We start from the raw sequence: 6,000 nt of genomic DNA on the forward strand, positions 1-6,000 counted from the left end.
AGTGGGAGCACTCCCCCTAGACCTCACCTGAGCCTGCATCAGCTCGGCCACCTCTGTCACCAGCTGCCTCAGCGTGGCCTCAGTCATGTCCTGGTGTTCCCCCAGCTCCTTCAGCTCACGCTTTATCTTCTGTAATTCCAGCTCCTTCAGCTCCAACACCTCTTGCTTTAACTCCTGCCCTCCCAGGTCCTTCAGCTCCAGCACCTCTTGCTTTAACTCCTGCAGTCCCAGGTCCTTCAGCTCCAGCACCTCTTGCTTTAACTCCTGCAGTCCCAGGTCCTTCAGCTCCAACACCTCTCGCTTTAACTCTTCCAGTCCCAGGTCCTTCAGCTCCAACACCTCTTGCTTTGTCTCCTGCAGCATGGACCTGGCCAGCAAGATGGGCACACAGGCAGGCTTAGCCTCATCGGGGCCACTCAGGGGGGTGTCCCTCACCCCCCAGACTGGGATGCTCCCAGCCACTGGGCTCCCTTGCAGCCCCATGGGGTAGCAGACACTCTCCCGTCCTTTTACCCCAGTTGCAGGGCGATCTGGTCGCTGCCATCTGCTCTCCAGTCCGCTCCAGCCACCCACGACTTTCCAAGGGCATCCTCCAGCTGCCTGATCTGGGAACGGCGGTGGTGGCAGAGTCAGGGCATGGCACCCTGTGCTGTCCCTTTTTGGGGGGGGCCCTTTGGCTGCCCCTCCCTCTCCCAATCCCCCCTGGCATCCCTGCAGCCCCCTCGGGCACTGCCACCGGCTCAACTTCTCCTTCACTTCCTGCAGCTCGCTGGCGAGGCTCTGCAGGGAGGACACCTGACCCCGGAGGGCGATGCTGTTGTCATCTAGAGGGACATGGTCCAAGGGGACATGCTGTCAGTGAGGGGGTCTCGCCCTTGGGGCCAGGCTCTGAGCACGATGAGCCCCCAGCCCAGGGTGTTCCCACGCTAAACACCCCCCACCAGCCCCCTCAGGGTTCCTACCTCCCTCCGGGAAGAGCAGGTGCGTCTGCTCACGCTCGGTGTGGTCTGACTTGGTGGCTTCCAGGTGGGCCACCTGCTCCTTCGGGTGGCCAAGCTGCCCAGACTGGCGGAGAGCCTCCACCGTCTCCATGCCAATGCCAGAGGCACTGCTGGAGGCTGAGGACCCCCAGGGCATTGCTGGCTCTTGCAAATGGGACATGCCGGGGGATCCTAGGTGCACCCCTGGGGTGGCGGTCCAGGTGCCAGGGGACCCTGGCTTCTCTCCTGGGCTGGTGGTCTTGATTACAGGCAATGCTGGCTGCATGCCCGGGGTGGTGATTTGGGTGCTGGAGGGTCCTGGCTGCGTCCCTGGGGTGGTGCTCTGGGCACCAGGGGACACTGGCTGTTTTCCAGGGCTGGTGGCCTTGATGCCAGGGAATGCTGCCTGCATCCCTGGGGTGGTTATTTGGGTGCCAGGGGATCCTGGCTCCATCCCCTGTGTGGTGCTCTGAGTGCCAGGGGCCCCTGGCTGCATCCTGGGGGCTGTGGCGCTGGCATCAGAAATGATCTTCCCATCTGAAGGAGCGCCTGCCGCCTTCTCAGGGCTCACTGGTGCTCTGTGTGTCCCTGCTTGCGTCTCCTCGGAGCCAGGCTGTGTCCCGGGAGCCCCCCTGCTTGTGCTGGGCACAGGCTGTGCCCCTGGTTCCTCCGTCCCTGGCATGGAGCTTGCCCCATGCTGGGTGTCCACGTCCGCCTGGGGGGACTCGGTGGGGGAAGAAAGGCTGCCACTGCCCTCCTGGGAAGAGGAGGCCAAGGGGAGCAGGGTTACAGGCAGCCATGCAGCGGCAAGGACAGAGCCCAGACCCCCCCGCCATGTCCCCACTGCCTGTCTCCAAGGCACCGCCTCCCGGGGCCAAACTCAAGGACACCACGAGAGCCCCAAGGCAAAGGCTGCCCCTCCCGCACAGAGCCCCGGGGCCCACGGCCACAGCCTCCCGCAACCTCCCCAGCCCCCTTAGTGCTTTGCTGGCCTCTGGGCCGGCAGCGTCTGAGCAGTCGAGCCTGGGGAGCGGCAAACCCTCCCTGACTCCCCGGGCCACGGCAGCAAGGCCTTTTGCTCTCCAGCAAGGGCATTCGGTGCTCCAGGCCTGCTGCCCAGACCCGCTTCCCAGCCCAAGGGGCTGCGCTGGTGTTTCAGGAGCAGCAGCCCCCGGCGGGATTTGGAAACCATCTCACAGTGCCAAATGCTGGGATCTGCCCCCTCCTCCTCCCCCTTCTGCTTCGCTGCCCACCAGGCGAGCCACCCCCCAGCACCTCCCAGCCCACCATGCTGCGCACCTCCTCCGGGACTGGGCTGAGGCTCCGCATTTCCTTCAGGCTTTTCTGGGGAAGGAAGGGATCAAGGGCTCAGCCCGGCCACGTAGCTGGCAGGGACGGCCCCCTCCGGGACAGGACCCCCCAGCATCACTGCCCAGCACCCACCACCCATGGACCATGGCCCAGCACAGGAGGGATGGTCCCCCCAGGGGAGCTGGGGACACAGCTACCTCCTGTCTCAGTGCAGGATCCAGGACCCCCCGCGGCCATACTTCACCACGACACTTCTTGTGACGGGGGCCTGGCAGCTGGCTGGCGGCGTCCTGGAGTTTCCCCTGGAGCAGGGAGAGGACAGGGACACCAGTCTGGCTGTGGGAGCGCATTTTAAAGGAGCATCCCCACATTGCCTTGGGCACAAGAGAGAGGGGCGCCAGGAAGGGCTGTGCCCGGGGGCTGTGGCTGTGTTGCGCGGGGCAGAGCTTTCTCTCCCTCCTTCCCAGCTCCCAGGTGTCTTTTTTGATGGCTCTTTGGTTCCAAAGTGCCTGAGCGTCCCTTTGGGTGATGGCCAGAGTTCCTTCTAGCCCCAGCCTGAGCTGCAGGCAGCGGTGCCCGTTTCTACCCTCCCTGGGGCCGTGCTGGCGGGCAGAGGGTGGGGAGCTCTGGCTGGGGGTGGCTGAGCTGCCCTGCTGCCCTCCTTGGGACATCCTTCCCACTCTGCCCTCCTGGTGCCCTTCCTGCTGGAGGACAGGGAGGGCTGATGGCCGCAGGGCAGGGGCTGGGGTGGTGATGGGGAGAGGGGCAGGGAGGGGGCGAGGGCCCAGCTCCCTCTCGGGGCACTGGCGGCAGCTCACCAAGCCGAGTGCCTCCTGCATGGCCTGGAGCTCCTCTTCCAGGTGGGACTGCGCCTCCTTCATTGCACCCATCTCCGGGAGGAGCTCCTCGGAGAGAGCTGTGGCCTGGCAGAAAGGGGTGGTGGGGGTGAGCCCCAGGAGAGGGTCCCTGGGGACCAGGACCATTGCCGCTGCTGTGGCCTGCCCAGAGCCGGGGGACAGTGCCAGGCTGGCAGGGCAGCGCGGGCAGCACGTCCCATCCATCACATCTTCAAGAGCTGAGATGGGGCAGCAGCTCCCCAGAGACCCCCACCCCTGCCCCAGGGGGCCCATTGCACAGCCCGTCTCAGCAGGGACGCCCCCAGCGCTGCTGCCCCTGCCAGGCTCCCAGTGAGATCCCTGCAGCCCATCCAAAGGGCAAAGAGCCGCTGCAGCCCCCTCGAGCACAGCCTGGCCAGGGCAGCAGCAGCCACTGCTAACAAAGTGGCCACCATCATCTCCAGCTGCGCGGGGAACCCTCCCTGCCGCCATCTCCCGCGGTGTCCCAGCCCTGGCAGGACCTGGCCCGGCAGTGCTGACGGTGGCTCTTTCCTTCAGCCCGAGCTTAGTTCTCCCCACAGGGGATGCTCTGGCGATGCATGGTCACCAGTGGCTCAGCACCATGCAGGGTGAAGCCCCTCTGTTGGAGTGGGAGACGGACCCGGAGTAACGATGGAGTCTCAATATGAGTATGATCGTTCTCCCTTTATTCAAGTTTTCACAGAGTAGATATAGACAGGCAATAAGAGCACGCACTAGCGGCAGCTATATGATTGGCTTACAGTCTCTGTTCACGCAGGGTCCATGCAGTTCATTCACAGATCAGATTGGTTGCAAGAATTCACATAGTAAATTACTTAGTCATTAGCACAACATGTTTTCTACCTTCTCAGTTCCCGTTTTTCCCATGTACTAATTCCATCTTCTACCACCTGTTTTGCTCTTAATCTAATCTCTCATAGTAGGGAGGCTGGCTCACGTGACCATTTTCTCTCAGACACATTCCTACAATACCCCCTTTTTCTTCTTGAGCCAGCCAGACCTTATGCATGGCATTTTCTATCATGTCAGTCACTTCACGGAGAACACATGAGGCTACCATAATCAATAATAATATAACCAACAATAGCATGAGGCCTTGCTTTAGTAAGTCTGATAACCATCCTGTTATACCCCATGAGTTTAACCAATCATCGAAACCATTTTTGACCGCTTTTAATTTGGACATGTTATCCTTGTTGTGATGCTCTTAGCAGGTCATATACTAAACACAATTAAAAACAGAATCAAAAAGAACCCTGCTAAGGCAATAAATACCCAGATTCCTAAATTTAGCCCAGAAAGCCAATTTCTTTGGATTTACCCACGAGAAATCCTTTTGTAATATTTCAAATACATTGCGGTTGCTGACAGCACAAGCGACCCTGGAAAAACAATCGTGGTAACATTTCGATCATCATAGTTACTGGTTTTGAAAAGGTATGTGGCAAAAATACCCACTCTAATGCAGTCAGGCTCTTTGCATCATCCCACTGTCCTATCAGGGCATAAAGTTGAAATTCTTGTAGGAAGGTGTTCAGTGCGTCTTGCAGCAGTAGTAGACTATATCTTATCTTTCAACATGCTGTGATGCCTTCGGAGCTGTTGGGGTTAATGAACATAAAACTTACGGGGGGGGGGGGGGGGCAGACACAGTGCTTCAGGGCATCCCCTGTACCTTCAAAGTGTGCTCATGTCTCTCTCCCCCTCTCTGACCCGAGACAGCCTCCTTATATCCTGCGCTGGATCGAGTAGAAAAGTACAGGCCAGAGTCGCTGCACACGTGGCCAGCGTATGCAGCGAGTCTCACCAAACTCATGATCCAGCTTTGCTAACAGCAGCTGTCTGATACGTGACTACATTGTTGTAATCCCTTCTTGTTATCTTCTTCTGTGAAGGTCAGGTTCTCATGGATACACACATAGTTTTTAGAGCAACATATTCTACAACTTGTACAAGGGTACGATGCAAAGCAGCATTTACAGCTGATTGTATAATGCTTATTAAACACAGTAAACAGCATACTAAACAGACAAATTCCTTCCACACAGGCGATGAGTATAATTTGCTTCAACCAACCCCACCCCCAAGTCCATCCAGCAAAGAGATTTCACCCAGTGGTCTCCACAAGTTGCTGGTTCGGTCAGTGCAGTTCCTGCAGCTGGGCATGGATGGATTTGGAGTGGTCACTTAGATTCATACAATACAGTCCTTTAAAATCTTGACAACCATGTCTGTGAGCTGAAAGCAAAAAATCAGTAGCAGTTCTGTTTTGCAACATCGCATATCGAATACTATCTACATCTAGCAATAACTCAGAAATAGCGGTACTAGTAGCATTGTTAAACTTATCCTTGGCAGCAAGAGAGTCCTTGTTATCACGAATCCTTGGCAGCAAAAGAGTCCTCGTTAGCAAGAGCGCATGCGGACTCCCTGTTCTTGCTGGTACTGTGCTTTGATCTTCTTCCACAACAGGCCAAGATTCTCAAGCAGCTGGATAAGGTGTCTGTGAGTCCATTACAGGCTTATGTCATCCAAATGTTTTTCTTGCAAGCACCCGAGACTGAATAACAATTGGTGTGATATCTGTGTTTTCCAGCACCCAGGTGCGAGTCCCTTGAGTGTATTTACAATCCTCCTCGCCGATTTTCCGTTGCTTTCCCGTATTCCACCCCCTTGCTCAAGAGACCGCTTCTGCTGGGTTCATTTTAGTCTCGCAGGGTATAACACAGAGCAATCTACTAAGGCATGCAATAACATAGACACATATAGGAAAAAAACAAAAACATATCTCTATGGTACTACTTTGAATCAGGTGTCCTATTTCTCTTTTT

Source organism: Larus michahellis, chromosome 25 (assembly GCF_964199755.1).
Source record: "Larus michahellis chromosome 25, bLarMic1.1, whole genome shotgun sequence".
NCBI classification, from domain to species: Eukaryota; Metazoa; Chordata; class Aves; order Charadriiformes; family Laridae; genus Larus; species Larus michahellis.